The 21,147-nt window shown below is 37.4% G+C and overlaps 1 protein-coding gene and 1 pseudogene across 1 annotated transcript in view; both read left to right on the plus strand.

Moving 5' to 3' along the window:
* PARD3B (par-3 family cell polarity regulator beta) overlaps positions 1-21,147 on the plus strand; it is a 1,004,169-nt gene that overhangs the window by 844,361 nt on the left and 138,661 nt on the right. The gene's annotated exons all lie outside the window — the stretch shown is intronic.
* Positions 164-19,660, plus strand: LOC122227939 (annotated as a pseudogene).

Raw genomic sequence — 21,147 nt, forward strand, 5'->3', positions numbered from 1 at the left:
CAGTTTTTGAATGAATATTGTGACAGAGGACTAATGATGAAAACTTGGAGGGATACTTACCTGTCTCCTAAAAGTCCTACTGTGAAAGACTTATTCAGGAAGATGGCCTGACCCTGGGAGGTGAGGAATCAGAGAAGAGAATGGTGACTTCTGTGTAGGTATAATGGAGCTAGAATTACAGACAGCTGCACAGGTGCAGAGGACCTTGAAAAGTAAGGTTGGGATTTTACACTCAAGGAAAATGTGATCCTGTATAGATTTTCATGGATGATCAGAGGTAGAAAAGGAGATAATCTTAGCAATAGAAGTTTGATGAAGTAGAGAAAGATAAGAGGTGACAAGGCCAAGGATCTTTAGGCTTAGCAGCTAAGGAAAGAGATAATAAGACCATCTGTCAGTACAATTGAAGTAGGTAGGAAAGAAGATGATTTCAAGCCCACCTCCTGCCAAAAATAAAATGTCTCATCTCTTGAAACGCTGATATAAGAGAGTTTTAGTCAATATACATTGTTAGGTGACCCCTGGAATTACACGCGCAAGGAACGAGTTGACTGACCTTGGTTTAATGGGGCTGTAGCTTGAATTCTGGAGGGAGGAGGTAAGGGGGAAGGGTGGCGGACACAAAGAACTCTCATTCTAGATGAAAAAAAGACTTATTTTCCAGATTTCTTTTGGTCCTGACAACCACCCAGTCCCTATTAGTAACCAGCTTCTGTGTGATAGCATGATATATTGCATCTGTTTACCGTTTACATTTCCCCAGCTGGGTGATATTATGCACTTTCAATTAGGTTGGGGAGAGGAAGGGAAATCATGGCATTTTTATGCAGACTGTAAAGTGTAGCTTCACAAGACTGATTACCTTTCAGAGCCTTTCCAATAACCAAGTGGGAAGGAAGGAGCAATTTTTAATCCTTACTGTCAAGCTTCCAGGTTGATAGTATTAAAGAAAGATGGTCAAGTTTTTCTTTGGGATAAAATGAAAATATAAATTCCTATGACTGTGTGAGACAGCCCTGATAACTAAACTGTTAATTCAAACAACTGATTAAGAGTTGGCCTTTTCTCCTAAGCTTTCATATACGGCTGAATTTTTATCATGTAAATGATAATACCACTCATGAGCCTCCTCTGGCCCAGACCAAAGCCAATCTCACTTTCCCTAAATCAAACTGGTCTTCATAGCAATCCCCTTTGCATGCTTCCACTGCTAGAATCCCAGCACAGAGGGCCTGTTTCTAGGAACCTCCAAAGCCAATATTCCCCCGTACTAATTCCATGGAAATAAACGCGAGGCATTCTATTAAAAAAAAGTTCACTGGCCAAATGCGTATGAAGAATTCTGGGTTAAGCCACACTGAGCAAGTTTTCTTACTGCAGTCTTCATATCCCCAATATGCTAATATGCATTGTAAGCCTCTAAAAAGGAGCACACAACAATCAGCACTAACTTTCCAAATTGTTGTCCCCACACGCTTATTTTTTTCCCCAGATCTTATGGTTATTCTTTGGAATACAAAGAGACTCTATCCTAAGCCAATTTTCACCATTGAGATTTGACCGGTAAATAAATTTCTTAGGGTAATGTTAACTGTAGCCAGTGTAGAATAATATGAAAAAATATTATTTACTCCCCAACCCAGAGATATGTATAGGTGATAGTCTTTCCTTTGGCTCTGACCCCATTGTATTAATAAATGATCTGAAGCTCTGTCTTCAGTGGAGTTTCAGTCACTTGTCATATTTTTGGATAATAGATCAAAGTATGACTCTTTATACCAGAATTATCTTTATTCTGCTCTTCTCTTTCGTTGTATCTAAAGATTGTTCTGCTCCCTGTTCTTTAAGTGTTAAAACAAGCAGTTTTTGTCTTGGCACACAATAAGTGCTCGATAACACTACCTGGTATCATCATCATTGTTATTATTATTATTATTGTCCTTTATCAGTGAAATTCTCAACTTTCCTGATATGCCTGGAACCAGGCAAGTCTACGAGGAGAGTGTCTATTAGCAGGAACCATGAGTTGCAAACCTACCCTTATGTACAGTTAGAGGAATGTCATTCGTTTTGTCATCTCTTTGGTCTTTCATTCAACAGACACTCATTTGGCATCTACTGTGTTCCAGCTACTGTAGTAAGTTCTAGGGAAGATACAAAGATGACTAAGAAATGGCCCCAGTCCAGAGGAAGTCGTATTCTAGTTAGAAGGAGATCAACACGTATGGAAATAGACCGTTGCAACATAATGCAAATAGAGGAGGAAGCTTTTCTAACTCTGCCGGTCAGGAAGGGTCTTCAAAAGGAAGTGATATTTGGACTGACTCTAGAAAGATTAGTAAATATTGACTCCATCCAGTAGAAAAATTGTTTTCTTCTATAAAAGAATTAGGACATACAAGGTTAAAGTGGCCTGAAACAGCATGGCATAGTAGGGAAGTTCAGAAGCATCCTGAACATGGAGTTTGGATGGGAAAGAAAGTAATATGAATAGGAAGTGAGTCTGGAAAGCAGGTTAGAGCCATGTTATAAATGAATAGGTTCTATCTTATGTTCACATCTCTTGATTGGTAGTAGCTGTCTGGAAATCTGTGATAAGAAGGGCTCTGAAGTTATACTTAAATCATAGTGTCCACACAGGGTTCCAGAGGATGAATGGAAGATGTGTGCAATAGGTATTTATATATTGGCTAATCCCGTGGACAGTGGGAGCCATCAAGTGTCATAATTGGGGAGTGAGCTGATAGTTTTGTACTTGGAGAAAATAGCTCTGCCAGTTTGATGGCAGACAAAACGGAAGATGGTTAGACTCTGAGACAAATTAAAATATGATTACAGCATTGGAAGATGGGAAGGGCATAGGAATAAGAAAGTGGCATTGGATACAGGAGAAAATAAGAAAGTCAAAAACTTTGGTTTCAAACTAAGAGAAAGAGGTTTAGCAGAGACCAGAGAAGTGAGGCTTCCAAATACTTCAGAGAGATCAGTAAAAAGAGAAATAAAGAGAGGATTTAGGAAATAGCCATTAAGAGGTCTTCAATTAATTTAGAACAATTTCAGCAGCTAGATAGGAGCAGAGAGAAATTGCAATGTGATGAGAATTGATAAGGTGGTAAGAACGTAGCAAGGTTGGTGATAAAGAAAGCATTGATGTTATAAGATGGAAAAGTGGGGGCGTGCTTGGGTGGCTCGGTTGGTTAAGCGTCCAACTCTTGATCTTGGCTCAGGTCATGATCTCACGGTTCAGGAGACTGAGCCTACGTCAGACTCCACACTGACGGTGCAGTGCCTGCTTGGGGTTCTTTCTCCCTCTCTCTCTCTACCCCTCCCTGCTTACACACATATGCACTTGCTCGCACTCTCTCTCTCTCTCTCTCTCTCTCTCTCAAAATAAATAAGTAAACATTTTTTAAAAAAGATGGAAAAGGTTTCAGCTTTGAAGTTCCTTACATAATAGTACAATAGACCCTTGAACAATTCAGGGGTTAGGGGCACTGAGCCCCACACAGTTGAAAATCTGTGTACAACTTTGACTCCCCTAAAACTTAACTACTAACAGCCTACTGTTGACCAAAAATCTTACCAATAACATATCCAATTAACACATTTTATATTTTATATGTATTACATACTATATTCTTACAACCAAGTAAGCTAGAGGGAAAAATGTTGAGAAAATACATTTATAGTACTGTACTCTTTTTTAAAAATCTGTGTATAAGTGGACCCACACAGCTCAAGCAAGTGTTGTTCAAGGGTCAAGCACATTTCAGAGTTAACCAGAGAATTCAGCGGCCATCCAGAATAACTTTCTAACATTATCATTGTAGAAACTGAGGCCTGGAAAAGTTGAATGACTTGCCCATGTCACACACATAGCACGGAGTTAGGACTTTATTCTAGATTCCTTTGTGTTATACAGTCTTCTTTTCCCTACCCCACACCACTATATAGACCCATACTCTCATTTCCTACTTAAGGAAACCAGATAGGTGGATTGGCACCCCTTAGTCTCCCGGCATGCTAATGGCAGGTTAAATCTCGGGCTTTGGAATGACACTGACCTGAGTTCAATCCTCTTCCAGATAGTATTGCATGATTTCCAGTGAGTTAACTTTTCTGAGATGCTGTGTCTCATCTTCATGCATGTAATTCAACAAACCTGAGAGTTCATCAGGGAACAAGGAGGAAGACGGGTACCTTTCTAGAGATTACAGTCCAGTGGAGGCTACAAGGATGTACACATGCAGTGAGAGCACAGCGTGAAAACGTACTACTTATGGGAAACACAGGGCAACTGCTGCAGCGGAGCTGGTGGGTGGGAGGCATAGAGAACGGTGTAGGGGTGAGAAAAACCATGGTATGTTAGAGGAACTACAAGGAGCTCAATAAAATAGAAACCTGAGTGAGAGAGTAAATGGCAAGAGATAAAAATGGGCGGGTCCGAGAGCTGGGCAAAAGGCCGATGATACAGCCTTGCTGGGGATTTTGGACTCTGTCCTGAGATGTGGGGCAGGGGTAGAGAAGGGAAAGCCTCCCTTAATGTGACACACATCCTGTGCTTAAACCTACTATTAAATGGCAATTTACCCTCCCCTCCTTATTTGCAAAAGGAGGATTATCATAACAGCTTTACATGTTATGATGATTAAATACAATCTTACAATTTGCATTTTTTGGTATCTCTATATAAAACTTCTATCTGTCCGTGTCTCCCTACGTCACAGAAACATGTCATATGTGTGGCCCACAGTGGCTTTCCAATAGGGACAACTAGCTTTTGCTTTTACCTCCCTGCTTCTCAAGGCTTGGCCCTGAATCTTCAGGCTTTCTAAGAACAACTTGGCTTAGAAAGGATTCTTCTCTAAATGATGGTGGCTAAACAGAGTCCCTATCACTATGACAGAATCATCAGACTGGATTTTCATGGCGCTGCTGCTTTCGAGATTTGAATACCACAGGGGTTAAGTCCTGTCTCCACATGCCTGACAGCTACTTGGGGTAGAATGTGTTGGTTTCTCACTGAGACACCAGCAATTGGAGGGCTCCCACAATATATGAACATTAAGGCTTTGTATTTTAGTGAGCTTAGAATAGTCCCAGGCATGTAAGGGACTGACACGGCTGCAGTTTTGCATTCATTCACATGATTCCTTGACATTCTTTACTAGAGGTTGCCAAATATCTTTGATCACATACCCTAACAGTAAAAATACTTTTGGGTGTTACTCCTCAAAATGTGTGCATTTGTTTCTAAGTGATATATTCGTACTTACCCTACTAATGATATTCTATGCATTATAGATTATATTATAAAATATAGGAATTAATGAAAGAATGAGATTTTTTTTGGCCATGAATAATGGTTCTATTTTCATTCTCACTTCAGATATACACACAGCCCATTTTGGAGACCACTGGTCTCAACTCCAGGCTCCATAAGGATACGGACCTTGCATGCCTTGGTTCACCATCATCTCCTCAGTCCCTAGATCAATCTGTACTCAGTAAATAGTTTTAGAATGAATGAATGAATCATTTGACAGAATCTTAGAGTTGAGTGGGACTTTAGGGGGTCAAGTCTCACATCCCATCCATCAGAGGCATCTTCTCCACAAAATCCCTCACCAGATGTCATTTCACCCGTATCGTCTTCCTTACAGGGACAAAAATTCATGAGACATCCTTTTTTTCTTTCAGATTACTCTAATTGATGTAGAAGTGCTCACTTTGTCTCTACCCAAATGCTGTCTCCATGCAACATTTACTATAAATCCTGAATTGACCTTCCTGGACACAGAATCTAAGCCTCATTAGTAGTTCTTCCTTCAGATATTTGAAGTGACTGTTATGACCACCTTCATTAACAAACATTTACTGAGCTCTAAATATGTGCCAGACTCTGTGTTTAGACCTGGACTTATGAGGATGAAGGAAACAAGCACATAGCCTTGAGAAATGTGATCATTTATTTAGTATAAATTCCTCTAGCTGCACTAGTCATTTAAATTATAACCCATACCTGTAGCCTTCTTGGTAGCCATATTCTGAGTGCTTTCAAATCTGTTGAATTTATGATTGCCTTCTGATGAGCATGGCATGGAGAACTAGACACCATATTTGAGATACAGTGGGGGAAAAAAGGCATAGAAAATCGATGGGACTCTGGCATCTTTTGATCTTAATTCATAGTACTTATTAATGCAGCCCTAATTTTTATATAAGCTGTCATTATTGGCTTATAGTGCACTTTTTAACTAAAAGCCCTATCACTGTCTATTTTGAGTTTCTATCAAGCCAAATATTCCCAAATATTTTGTGCAAAATCCTATATTTGTACAGTTATTTCTTTAAACAAAAGATACTCTCCTTATCCTAGTTAAATATTTGCTTGTTAGATTTAGCCCATTGTTACAGCCAATAAAGATATTTTAAGGTGTTGATTTTTGTCCTCTAATATATTAGCTGTCCTTCCTTGGTTTATACCATCCTCATACTTAATCATTGTGGACTCATCCATGTCATTGATGAGCTCGTTGATCAATGTCAAGTATAATCCCTGCAACTCATCACTCAAGACCTCCATTAATCAACACTCTTTGGGATGTTCAGTTAACTATTAACCCAGTCTACTATTATTTAGTGTGCATTCTCCAGTTCATCTGTGAACATTGTGGAAGACTTTGTCAAAATATTTTAGTGATATTGAGGTACACTGTGTTTGTGAGAAACCCTTGATTTACCAATCAAGTAACCCTGACAAGAAAGGGAATTCCTTGTTCTTGGTGAATCCTACAGCTTTTTTTCTCTTCCAGATATTCACACACAATATGTTCATTTAGATTTAATTATGCAAAATGAGACCTTTCTGTGGTTCAGTATAATACTAGGCACTTAATATCTGCATATTAAATACTTATTGACTAATATACTGCAGCTGTGAAATTAAGGTGGTCAACGGCACACAGCTCCTCAATATCCCAGTTAAGCAGCCTTGATTCCCAACAGGTATTCACCAATGCTTGTAGGACACTTTCATTGAGTTGTAGCCCATAGATCACACAAAGAAGTTTAGAAACTATCCTTACCCTCAAGGAACTTGGTCTAACAGCTGAAACGATCTCATAAACAAATAATTAAAGTATGATGTGTTCCACTAGAATAGAGGTACATAAAGGACATATTATAAAAATTATGGAATTACATATGCATTCAATTTGGGAAAGACCTGAGATGGTGTATCGGTCTTTCTAGGAACGTGGTTCAAATGTATTAATTTTTCAAAGCCTCAGTTTCCTCACTGTAAAATGAAGAAATGAGTATACCCTATTTCCTATGGGATTGTTTGTGGAATAAATGAAATTATCCCAGTGCCTGGTTTAATAAATATTGACTGTAATTATTTAATAAGATCATTAGACTACATATTATTGGATGATATTATATATTATTGGGCTATAAAGAAAGTTATTGAACTAAATACAACTATTTAGGAAGGTGATTGATTATATCTAGCTGTTGACCCCTGAAGTCCTGGGTTTAGGAACTTGTTAGATTCTATCTGTTTCATGGTCACATGGTTGATAGTTAATTCCTAATCCCATCCAAAACTCTCGCTGCTGTATTTCAATCATAAGAATTAAAAAGTAGAGACAGAAAAGAAAACAAGGGTTTAAAAGGCATGAAAACTAGAAAATGGCTCAGATTCTTTTAGATCAGTCATTTGCCACAGATTCACATCTGTCATGTGAAGAGCATAGCTGTTACACACTTACCTACTTTGTCAACTGCTTGTTAAAAATCATACCTACCTCATTAGATGTCCCTAAGCTTGCCATCAGAACTAACGTTATCTTCCTGCTACTTGAATCTGTTTAGTTCCCACTTGAACTCAATAGTTGACTATTGAATATGACAAGCCCAGTTCCTGTGAGCTCCAGAAGTCCTATCCCATTTGGCTGTAAACAACCAAAAATTCAACTGATACATTTCTTTCACCCTTTAAAGAATTTAGGTGGTTCAGGCCTCATTAGTGACTTCTTTCCATTTTTTTCCTCTGTTTTCCCCAGTAGTTAGATTGTTTTTCCATGTTACATCATGATTCTAAGAACCCTGTTGCAACTGTAGGCTTCATGTCCACTTTCAAAGAAGAAAGGCACAAATAGCCAATGGAATATGCCAGTCAAGTCCATCCCTTTGAAAAAATTTCCCAGAAGACCCCAACACCTTCTCAATAGGAAAAACTATATTCAAAAGTCTCTTCCAGGTTCAAGAGGATATTGAGACATAGTATTTCATCCTCAGTAAACAAAGACAAGAGAGAAAGGAGTTGCAAGTAGCTTGTAGGGAGCCATCCCGTTGCGTCTACCACAAACAGATTACCCCTAGATGACTTTTCTGCTTTGTTTTTCACTTCCATTAATAATGCAAAAGTTATAGATTAATGCTACACTGCACTCTGTTCAAATATATTATTAACTTCCTGTGGGAGGCTATCCTTATTATGTAGACCCTCTTTTATAGCTGAGACCAAAATATATCAGTCTGAGTAACTTCTAATATCACTTGAGTAAAGCAGGTGGGGGACATACATTCTTGGTTTTCATAACCACTGAAAAGTATGTTTTGGGAAATTCTAAGATCAGGGTGATGAAGGACAGAAAGAGTGTTAGTAGGAAAGCTTCCTAGCCAGGTGTGAACAGCTGGGTGTGAAAATATCTTGTGCTATTTGAACAATGCAGAATAATTGATATCTAGTTTCTTGATTCCAGAGATTTGGCACTTCATGGAGGCATGACTCAGTCATACACAGCTCATGCCTCTGTTGGTGTTTGTCCCCAACCCCTTTCTAGTGATTTTTCCTTTTCCTTTTATTTTAGTTTAACGGCTTTTTGGTCTCATTTCTGACTCACGGTTTTGTGAGGCTGTGTGCAGGGACTTGAACAATAAATACAGTAGATGACTTGGAGATGTGTTTTTAGTTTCTACAAACAGAGCCAAAGCGATCTCATTTTACTTTGGGAATGCCAGTGACAAATGCCGTTTCCATAGAGAGTTAAAATTCATCAGTTGAACAAAGCAATCCGTTTTTTTCCTTAGAACATATTACCATCAATTTTTAAGTGACTTTTAAACAATAATGAGAAATCTCTTAATGAAAGAATCTCTATGACCAGATAAGTGCTAATAGTAACTGACATACCATTAACTCTACTTTCCTCCATCCCCTCTCTTTAAAACTTGATGTTCTCATTAATTTTTTTCTTTTCCATCTTCTGAGAGCCCTACTCTTGGGATTATGCTAGACTTGTGTCTGCCTAAGTTGTCAGCTTCCAGGGGTGACAAATGTAGATAACCTTCTCCTTTATTATACATGAGCTAGACCAGGGGGGTTAGTACTTAGTGACCATCCATCTGCAAGACCGCCACCCCCTTGCCATCTTCAACCACTGGTAGTAAGTGGACACGTTTGAGGAATGCTTGCCAAAGGGTTACTCTTCTTTGTTAAAGCTGTCATTTAAGCACTGACTTAACTGTTTTTCAAACAAATGACCTGATCCTTAAGATATATTTATCTAACTTACCCAGTTTACCAAGAGGAGGTGGGAGGGAGTGTGCAGAATTTCTTTACACATATAAATAACACAAAAGAATAGAACAGAATATAGTCTTCTGTCCTCTTGAGGAATACAGCCGATATTTTGTAATATTAATGGTCGTATGCTATAATAAGTGTTGGCCAAAGATGCTATAGGAGCACTTGAGAGGGGCACTGAATGCAGATCTGGGTGGTCAAAGAAGGCTCTCTGAAGGAATCTAAGCAGAAATTCATTGAGCAGGTAGAAGAGCATGTGCAAAGAGCCAAAGAGAAAATATGGTGCATTTATGGAACTACATGTATCAGAATATATAGACTGTGGTATGTCAATTAGGCCAGCTGGAGGCAAGAAATGAAGGTCAACATAAGCCATACTCTTAAATGTCATTATCGTCTAAGATAAAACATTCAGTCCCTAGTTCAAGAGCAACAGGGAACCCTTGAAATAGGAATGTCATGTTCACATTTGTGCTTTAGAAAGAGAATAGAAAACTTGGTGTTCTCATTAATTTTTTTCTTTTCCATCTTCTGAGAGCCCTACTCTTGGGATTATGCTAGACTTGTCTGTAACTAAATTGTTAGCTTTCAGAAGTAACAAATGTAGATAACCTATGGGACACTGGAAGCTCCGAAAAATTAAGAAACTTGCCTATGGTGCCACAAGTAATAAGTTGGCATAGCCAGTGTTTCGACCCAGATATAAATCCAAAACCCATGCATCAGCTTCCACCTGTGCTGGGTTCTTCAAACTGCAGGTTGTAACTTATGGGACACTGGAAGCTCAGAAAAATTAAGACACTTGCCTATGGTGCCACAAGTAATAAGTTCGCATAGCCAGTGTTTCGACCCAGATATAAATCCAAAACCCATGCATCAGCTTCCACCTATGCTGTGTTCTTCAAACTGCAGGTTGTAACTTATGAGTACACCTTGAAATCAACCAACATTTTTTTAAGAAAATAGGATAGAAAAGATCACTGCATAGCTTATAATAAGTATAAGAATTATTTAATAATTTTAATTAGATTCTATGTGTATGTAAAATGTACACGTGCATATATATAGAGGGTATGTATGTAGCTGAGTACTGGGACATGATGCAAAATTCATTTGTTACTGTGGATTGCAGTAAAAAGTGGTCAAAGCCACTAAGCCCATGCAAAAAGCTTGCCTGTTGTTCCTCACCTGTCAGACATCCTTCTGTCCCTCATTCATTCATTCATTCATTCATTCATTCCATTAAAAGAATATTAGATGCCTATCATGTACAAAGCACTCTACTCAAGGCTATGGAGGTACAAAGACATATCAGAATCCTTGGGCCTTGACTTACCTCTCTGTAGTAGTGCTAGATTTGTGTTAATCTACCACACTTACTCCAGGCCTCTTGTGACCTGTGGTTTGCATTAATCTATTAGGCTAAGCCACATACCTTTTCATTACAGTCTTTGCTGATGTTAAAGACAGATTCCAAAGTGCCCTCTTTATAATTTCTGTATTTAATGCAATGTGTAATCAGGTATAGGCCATTGTTAGGTCAATTGCTTTCCTGTATTTATCTTTTCAAACACTAAATAATCAGCGGGATGAGAAAGGGCAGTAAAAGATAGTTTTAATGTTAGTACTCCTAAATATCCAACATCTTAAAGAGATGTTTTAATATTTATATGTGGTGGAATACCATCCCCTCTGGAGAGCTGACTGAGGATTGATAAGAACCCATCCAGAAATACAATTCAAGAGATGTAACTTTACACAGACTTTTAATTAATCCCGAGCAAGCACTCTGGATTCCCTCAAACTTGGTCATTACTCAGCCTCTCACTTTCCAAATTGCTAACATCTCTGAGCACAAGGCTAGGAAGAATATTCTCTTCAATGCAAATACAGTGGACTTTCTACATCAAGGTCAGTAGGTGGTCTGGGCCCGAGCCAGAGGAAAGCCTGACTGGATATTCTTATGCCACTTTCTCTACTGATTTTGTAGCTTCTCACCAGCTTAGTTATCTCATCTATAAAGTGAGCATAAGTATAGTGCCTACATAAGACTGTTACAAGGATTTAACTACATATATACATACTATATACAGATATATACAAAAAAGCATCTGTCAGTTAATAAGAATCATTCAAGCTTAAGTTAATATTATATATGCTAGTATCTAGGCATTTACATCATTCTATCGTTAAGATTACTAGGAATCACCTAGGAATGAACTGAAGTTGGGTGAAAAATTCTAAACAGCTCTTTCTTCTCCATTTAGTAGTTTTTGTTTTTGTTTTTTAATTTGGTGGGCCAATATGACTTCATGTATTTTTATTTGCTTTTTCATAACCATATGCTTATAGTTATTACATATAGTCACATTTTATATAGTCATAGTTATTGTTAACTCTTTATTCTGAACTTTTTATAAAGCCACGGGAAGTTGCAAATATAGTGCAGAGAAATCCCTGTACTCTTCACTAAGTTTTCTTAGTGAAGTGTAACTATAGTTACATCGATATAATTAATTATAGTATAATATGAAAACCAGAAATTTGACAAGATACAGAACTATTTAATCACCACAGAGATATTCCCCATGCTATCCCTTTATAGTTACACACCTTTCTTTCCACCATCCTCAACCCTTGGCAACCACTAATCTGTTTTCCAGCTCTATAATTCTGTCATTTCTAGAATGCTACCTAAATGGAATGAAATAAATAGGGAACAATGTAACCTCTGAGATTGGCTTTTTTCACATACCTGTTGACCTTGAGATCCATCCAAGCTCTCAGTAGTTCATTCCTATTTATTGCTGAGTAATATTCCATGGTATGGATGCACCACAATTCATTCAATCATTTACCTATTGAGAGAATTTTAGTTGTTTCCAGTTTGGTGCTACTGCAACTAGAACTCTATAAATAATCATCTGCAGGTTTTTGTGTGAACATAAGCTTTATTTCTTCTTTTTATATCTTTTGGGCCTTTTATTTCCTTTTCTTGCCATATTGCACTGGCTAGAATTTCCAGTACTATGTTGAACAGCAAGGTGAGAACAAATATTCTTGACTTCTTCTTGATCTTAGGAGAAATGCATACGATCTCTCCCCCATTGAATATCATGCTACACTTAGGTTTTTTTGTATATATATTTATCAAATCGAGGAAATTATCCTTGGTTTCTAGTTTTATGAGGGTTTTTTTCATCATAAATGGATGTTGAGTTTTGTCAAATGATGTTTCTGCTTCATCTTATATGATCATATGATTTTTCTTTTCTAGCCTGTTAGCATTTTAGATTACATTTATGGTTTTTCAAACATTGAGCCAGCCTTGCATCCTGGAATAAAACCTATTTGGTCATGATATGTAATTCTTTTTGTGTATTACTTAATTTCATTTGCTAATATTTTAATAAGAATTTTTACATCTATGTTCATGAAAGATATTGGTCTATTGTTTTGTTTTCTTTTGTTTTGTACTCTCATTGGGTTTGATACCAGGATTCATTGGCTTCATTGAATGGGAAGGCAAGTGTTACCTCTTTTTTTTTCTGGAGGACATTGTATATAACTGGTGTTATTTCTTTAAACATTTGGTAGAATTCTCCAGAGAAACCATCTAGGATTAGAGATTTCTTTTTTGGGAGGTTTTTAATTATAATTCAATGTCCTTAATAATTACAAGACTACTCCAATTATGTCATGTTGTGTGAATCATGGTAGCTTCCCCTTTCCAGGAGTTGGTCCATTTAAGTTGTCAAATTTACATATGGAGTTGTTCCTAGCATTTCCTTATTGTTCTGTTGATAGAATGTTCCCTTATTGAAGGGCAGACCCTGTTATATCACCCTCTGTTTCATTTCTGACATTTGTAATTTGTGTCCTCTCTCTTTTTTTGCTTTGTCAGTCTTGTTGGAGCTGTCAATTTGATTGACTTTTTCAAATAACCAACTATTTATTTTGTTTTATTAATTTCCTCTATTATTTTTGTTTCCAGTTTTATTGATTTCTGTTCTTTATTATTTCCTTCCTTATACTTGCTTTGTTGTCTTTTTTCTCTCTTTTTTCTAGTTTCTTAAATAAGGAGTTTAGATTTTGTATTTGGGACTTTCTTTTTTTTCTAATGGAGACATTTATGGAATGTTTCTAATGGAAACATTAATGCTATAAACTTCTCTCCAGCTCTGCTTCAGCTGTATCCTATGTATTTTGACATACTGTGCTTGTATTTCATTCAGTTCAATGTTTGTTTGTTTTTTAATTTTCCTTGAACCTTCTTTGATCCGTGGATTATTTAGAAGTGTGTTGTTTCATTTCCAAATAATGGGAGATTTTCCTTTTTGTTGTTGTTCTTGATTTTATCACATTTTGGTCAGAGAATATGCTCCGTAGATTTTTTACTTCCTGTTTTAAAATTAAAATAACCTCCTATGGTTGTGGATGTATTCATTTCTCCTTTTAGTCTTGTCAACTTTTGCTTTCTATATTTTGAACCTTGTTATTAGTTTCATAAAACTGTATGGTTGTCATGTATTCCTGGAGAATTGACCCTTTACTACATTATTTACCCTTTATTACATTATTCTTAGTAATGACTACTGCTTCAAAGTCTACTCTGTCTGATATTGATATAGCTGTACCATCTTTCTTTTGCTTAATATTTGTTTAGTATATATTTTTCATCTTTTTATTTTCAACATTTCTGGATCCTTGCATTTAAAGTATGTCTTTTATAAAGAGGCATATAATAGATTTTGTTTTGATATCCAGTCAATTTATATTTTAATTGTAGTATTTAGTTGTTTTACACTTAATGATACTACAGATATAATTTGGTTTAAATCTCTAACTTATTCTCTATTTTCTATTTTTCCACCTATTCTATGTTTATTTTTCTCTCCTTTTTTTTCCTTTTTTAAAATGTTTTAACCAAGAATTTTATATGAGTCAATTTTGTGTAACCTCTGTGAGTTTTTTTATGCATTCTTCTACCCTCCTTTTAGTTCCTTTAATACTCAAAAGATGCATTCTTCATTTATTGTATTTCAAAATAAAGTAGTGTAGTAAAACCTTAGTTTGTGAGCATAATTCCTTCTAGAAACATGCTTGTAATCCAAAGCACCTGTATATCAAAGTGAATTTCCCCATAGGAAATCATGGAAACTCAGATGATTCATTCCAAATATTCATATAAAGGTGATTACAATACTGTGATATAACACAAAATAATAAAGAGAATGCAAAACATGAAGAAAAATAAACAAACCTGCACTTACCTTTAAAAACTTTCGTGGCTGGTGTGAGGGAGACAAGAAAGAAGAGGGTTACTGTATAGGACGACTTTCACTATCACTAACAGAATCACTGCTATCTGTTGGCTCCATGGAATCTTTTTATGCATGGGGACCATTGTATATGCTCACTCAGATGTTGACTACAGTACAGTATTAATAAACTCTTGTCATATACTATGTTAAATTTAACTGACAATAAGGCAGCAGAGGAAAGAGTCTATATCTGCAGTCAGCCTGACCTAGAATGAAGCAAAGAATTCCTAAGTTTACTCTTCTATGGAAAAGCAAAGGACTGTCCATAGATGCTTTGAAGTGACAAAAAATACACTAGTTCCAGTTGTGGGCACCTTCCAAAGTTCTGAAAAATCACTGATTTCTACCTAACACAGCAGCCTGAGATGAAGCATCAAAGCATGGGAGATGATCACCCACAATCCCGCAGCAAGAGAGAGTGACAAGAACCATTGGTTCAGTTGTGATCATGTGAAGTTCAGCATCACATACTACTTGCATTGCAAGACATCACTCATTTATCAAGTTAAAATGTATTATAAATGTTTGCTCATCTCGCAGAACACTGGCAGAACAAGTTACTCACAATCCAAGGCTTTATTGTACTTTTTTCATTTCCTAAACAATGTGTAGAACTTGGAATACTTCAACAACATTTAACCCGTCCTATTTTTTAGGCTATATTTTCATGTATTTTAAATATACATATGTTTTGAGCCATAAAGTACACTGTAATTATTGTTTTATATGGTAACTATTTAACTATATCTATTTTTCTTTATTTCCTTCTGGATATCTTTGCTGCCATCTAGAATATTATTCCTTTTAACCTTTATGACTTCCCTAGTATTTCTTGTAATGTAGCACATCTTCTCAGTTTTCATTTCCTTTAAAAAATGTTTTTATTAATTTTTTCTTTACTTCTTGAGAGTATTTTCTCTGGGTATCTAGTTATCAGATCTTTTTCTTTTTTCAACATTTTAAAAATAGCATTCCACTGTTTCTGGCTTTCAGTGTCTTCACCAAAGTCTGTTGTCAGTTACTCCTTTGAAGATAATGTACCTTTTTGTCTTCACTTGCTTTAAAGTTTTCCCCTGTCTTTGGTTTTCAGCAGTTTTACTAAAATGTGCTTTACATGTGTGTGCATGTGCATACGTGTTGTTGTGTTTAAAACTGGGTAAGGGTTTGTAGAGCTTCTTAAATCTATCTTTCATCAATTTTGGAAAATTCTCAGCCAATATCTCTTCAACTGTTGTTTCTGTCCAATTCTCTCCCTTTTTGGTATTCTAATGGTGCAAAAATATTAGATCTTTTTATACAGGTACATGTTTTTTGATCTCTGTTCTGTGCTGCTTCATCTTTTTTTTAAACCTTTGATCCAGTTTGGTTATTTTTGAATGCCTTGTCTTCCAGTGTACTGATCTTGCCTTCAGCTGTGTCCAATCTTCTATTAAACCCATCTATTGAGCTCTTATTTTTAGTTATGGTAGTTTTCAGTTTTAACATGTCCATTTAATTTACCCTGAGATTGTACTTCTGTGATGAAATTCTCCATCTTGTCATCTTTTTCTTGACTATATCAATTACAGTTATTTTGAGACCATGCCTAATCATATAATTATCTTAATTAGCTATTGTTTGATTTTCCACTTTGTTTTCAGTCCTTTGGTCCTATCTCCTGGTGTACACTGACTGAATGCTAGACATAGTGCTTGAAAATTGTAGAAATAATGTCAGGCCAACGTTATTTTTCCAGAGAGGACTTATTTTGTTTCTGCCAGGCAGTTTAGGGCCATATTGATTTATTCTCGTCTGAGATTTAGATGACTGGAAGCTGGATTTTAGTTGTTGTAAAGGGTACTCTATTTGTCGTTTACCCATACTCCTGGGATGTATTTTTTGTTTTCCTAACTATAAATCTGAGTTGTTTACCAGACCCTTCTTTCTAAGTAGACCATGGACTCTAATTTCTATCTTGCCAATCTTATGAGAATGTCAAAATCTCTTCTTAGTCTCCAAGTCCCTTAGCCTTTAAGCTCTTCTCATTTTTTCTTTTTTTTTTTTAGCATCTGATTCTATGCCACTTATGAATTAGCAAAAAACTTGCAGAGAAAAGTACCACAGGATATTAAGCTTGATTCAGTGTGCTTATCTACATGTCAGAATCAATCTTGGTCCCTCAAGTTCTGGCTCCTTTCATTCTCCAATGCCTTCAAGCAGGTTTTTTCCTCATGTTTGTCCAGCTATTCTGGTTCTTCTCATGAAAGTGAGAATGCAGCAGACTATTCTACCATTGTCAAAAATGGAACTCCCATATCCATTTTTAATGTTAAGTGTTAATGTTATGACGTAACATTAACGTATAAATGTAAATTTATAGTTAGTACACTTTGTTATTAATGGACTAAACTTACTACTATATATGAAGGCCACATGTATAGGATCTGGTACAGAGTAGGCACTCATAAACAATTTCAGATTTGAATTTAAATATATACTGATTTGGGGCAAGGTGTAGAAGAGATTGGTCATTAGCATTAGCATTCAATGTTTTTCATGTTGGTCTTTCTTGTTGATGCCCCACAGAAGAGCAGTCACTCTATGCTCTTGAGCATTGGTCTTGTGAACCTTTACATTAATAGCATTTCCAAACAGTGTCTCTCCCTACCATGCTCTCGCTCAGAGACCCTCCAGGCCATCGTCACCATTTCAGGGACCATATTGAGCAAGAGGAAGGATAGGTTTGTTTTCTCTTGCAGTTAATGTCTCCGTTCTTCCATAAAAAGAATTAATCCGGTGGCGCTCCACTTCTACCATGGCTTCTGCTTGCTGCAGCTTTGTTCCTGCCTTTGTATTTTGATAGTGAGGCCGGTATTGGTGAAAGCTGGCAAGTGTCTTAAAAATTGGTTTTTCTGGGGACTTAAGTGAGCAAAAATTGAGAAATGCCAAGAACAAGAAGCAGATATAGATCTAAGTGTTTTAGAACTTTGGGACATTATAGTACCAAAAGGCTTGTAATGTGCCTTATTCCAGTTTAGAGTCTGGAAAACAACTTTCACAAGCGTATGTGATTTCCAAGTCTCAAAACCGATTTACTGGGAAGCAAAAAATGTAAAGCAGTAGACTTCAATGGTAATTTTCATATCATTTGAGTCTATACTTTTGAAGAGGCTCAGTTCCTTTTGGGTCTTTTTTGTCTGTGAGAGGATTTCTCCAAACTTAACTATTATCAAATAAAGTATGTCCAGAATCTGTTCAGATGTGGGTTTTAGGCTCTAGAAGCATATTTATGAGGATTTTCAAGACTAAGGATGAGGGAAGTGATGATGATGGTGATGGTATCTAATAATAGTATTCATTGAACAGTTAATATATTCTCAGTATTAAGACCTTTTGCATATATTGTGTTGCCCCTTGAACAGTATTTAACTGTCAGTTTATTACTTCTCTTGAGATGATTATCTTTCTTCTAGTGGTCAAAGCATAGAATTTGAAGTTGGGTATGAATCGTAGGTGTAAATCTGAATTCTACCACTCTGTGGTCCTTGACTAGAATATCTAACATCTCAGAGCCTCTCTTCACCTCCAGGGTAAAAAATGATACCATGTCTCATAGAATTTTTAGATACTTGAAGAGTTAATGCAGCTCAAACCTATAATACTAGCTGCGTCATATTAAGTGCTCAAACAAATGTTAGCCATTTCTTTTCTCATTTTTCTGCCACTGTTGGTTAAGATGCCCTTTCCTTTACTAGATCCATCAGGCAAGGAAGTAGAAAATAGAAATATCTAAAAATATAAGAAAAGGGGATTACCGCTGATGATGTATTAGGAAACATGGTTCTTTAATACTCATTGAATTCCATAAAATTTATGATTTAATAACTCCCCATTCGGCCTTTCCACCCAGGGACGTGTCCATACGGCATTGTTTTGTGTTCCCATTGTTGCTTCACGGGAACCTTTCACAAGTTTGCAGGAGCCCTTAATGTCCTGCAAATGAAGGAGGAGATTGTCCTCAAATTCCTTGCAACAGGAACCCACTTAGGTGGCACCAACCTTGACTTGCAGATGGAAGAGCACATCAATAAAGAAAAGTGGTGGTGTCTACCTTAAATCTGAAGGGCACCTGGGAGAAGTCTCTGCTGGCATTCCATGCCATTGTTGCCATTGAAAACCCAGCTAATGTCAGCGTCATGTCATCCAGGAATACTGGCCACTGGGCTGCGCTGAAGTTTGCTGTTGCTACTAGAACCACTCCTGTTGCTGGCCACTTTGCTCCTGGAACCTTCACTAACCAGATCCAGGCAGCCTTCTGAGAGCCAAGGCCTATGGTGGTTCCTGATGCCAGGGCTGACTACCAGCCTCTCATAGAGGCATCTTATGCTAACCTGCCTACCATTGGTCTGTGTAACTGACTCTCCCCTGTGCTTTGTGGACATTGCCATCCCTGAACAACAAGGGAGCTCACTCAGTGGGTCTTATGTGGTGGATGCTGACCTGGGAAGTTCTGCACATGCATGGCACCATTGCCCATGAACACCCTTGGGAGGTCATGCCCGATCTCTGCTTCTACAGAGATCCTGAGGAGATTGAAAAGGAAGAGCAGGCCGTTGCTGAAAAGGCTGTGTCCAAGGAGGAATTTCAGGGTGAATGGACTGCTCCTGCTCCTGAGTTCATCACTACTCAACCTGAAGTTGCAGGCTGGTCTGAAGGCATGAAGTTCCCTACTGAAGACTGGAGTCCTCAGCCCCCCCACTGAAGCCCCCCCAATGAAGTCTATACCTCCCACTGCTCAGACCACTGAATGCTTAACAGCAACCACTAAGTGGTCTTAAGCTGCTCTTCCACAAAGGCAAACAAATTGGAAATAAGGTTGACAGAAAAGAAACAGTTTCTTAAATAAATAAAAAAAATCCCCATTCGTTCAACAAATATTTATTGAGTGAGATTTGGACAAAGTCCTTAATGTCATGGAACTTATGATCTACTAGAGAAGACAAATATTAAATACTCCTTAATCATAAGTACTACCAAGGAGAAGCACCAGGTGCTAGAAACATATTTGACATCGTGAAGGATCAAGGAAAGATTAGCTGAGAAAGTGACATTTAAGTTGGGACTTGTAGAGTGAGTAGCCAAGAGTAGTTTGGTGGTGAAAGGGAAACGAAAGCATTGCAGACAGAAGAGCAGCATGGGGGGAAATCCTGATGTGGAAAGGTTGGCATGTGGGAAGAAGGAAAGAAGTTTCTCTTGCCAACACCAGACAGAGAACAAAGAGGATGAGTTAATCAGTCTGTATGGTACCTTTTCTTCACTGGCCCAAGAGGTATGCCGTAGCACAGATCACAATATAGAAAAGGTTCCCCGTTTTCTTCACCACATCTCAGGGCACCCATCATTCTCAGCCTATTCAGGGACATGCATCCTCACTCCCAGAAATCTAACCCATTTCCAACCCCTCACTTACTCTCAGGGCTAGGAGATGCCTTATTAATCTGACACATGTATGCCTCTGCAGTTAAATTTCAATGTTTAAGTATCCATGGTAATGGTTTTCAAATGTGAGCTTTGCATCAGAATCACCTAGAGGGCTTGTTGAACCACCAAGTTCCTGACTGAGTAGTTCTGAGGTGGAGCCCTAAAATTGACATTTCTAATAAGCTGCCCATGGCACTGATACTGGTGGCCTGGGTTCCGTACTTGGTTGAGTCACTAGGTTAAGTTGTCTTCCTTCTTTCAACAATTTGACAGTCACCTTTACTTTCTTAACTCAAAGGAAAATGCTCAGGGAGTTTTTGAAAGGGAAAATACTAAAATCAAAACTAAACTCTGTGGGTGACTGCACATTGGCCTAACCAGACTGTACCTTTTTGTGAGCAAGACTTACCTTCAATATGTGCATTCCCAGAGGTTAGCACATAGTAGGTACCCAATACATGTTTATTAGATGAATTGATGATCAGTGAAGGAATCACAGAATGGATGTAGCTTAGTGAATTTTATACATTGTTCTTTGGAAAGCTATCATGATTCCTTTCAGCCTGAAAGGTCTTCCAGGAGGCTAAATTGTCATTCTCTTGGAATCCAGCCTCAGAAATTGCAGAGTCAAGATATGCTTGTATTTTAAGTACTTACTTGGATTAAAAACTGAATTGCTAACAGGATTACAAAATGCCAAGTTTGCTGAGACTCAAATTGTTTATGCGCATGTTTGGTTCTAAGTTCTTTCGTCAATCAGTACATTTA

The sequence above is a fragment of the Panthera leo genome, chromosome C1, assembly GCF_018350215.1.
Source record: "Panthera leo isolate Ple1 chromosome C1, P.leo_Ple1_pat1.1, whole genome shotgun sequence".
Classification (NCBI taxonomy): domain Eukaryota; kingdom Metazoa; phylum Chordata; class Mammalia; order Carnivora; family Felidae; genus Panthera; species Panthera leo.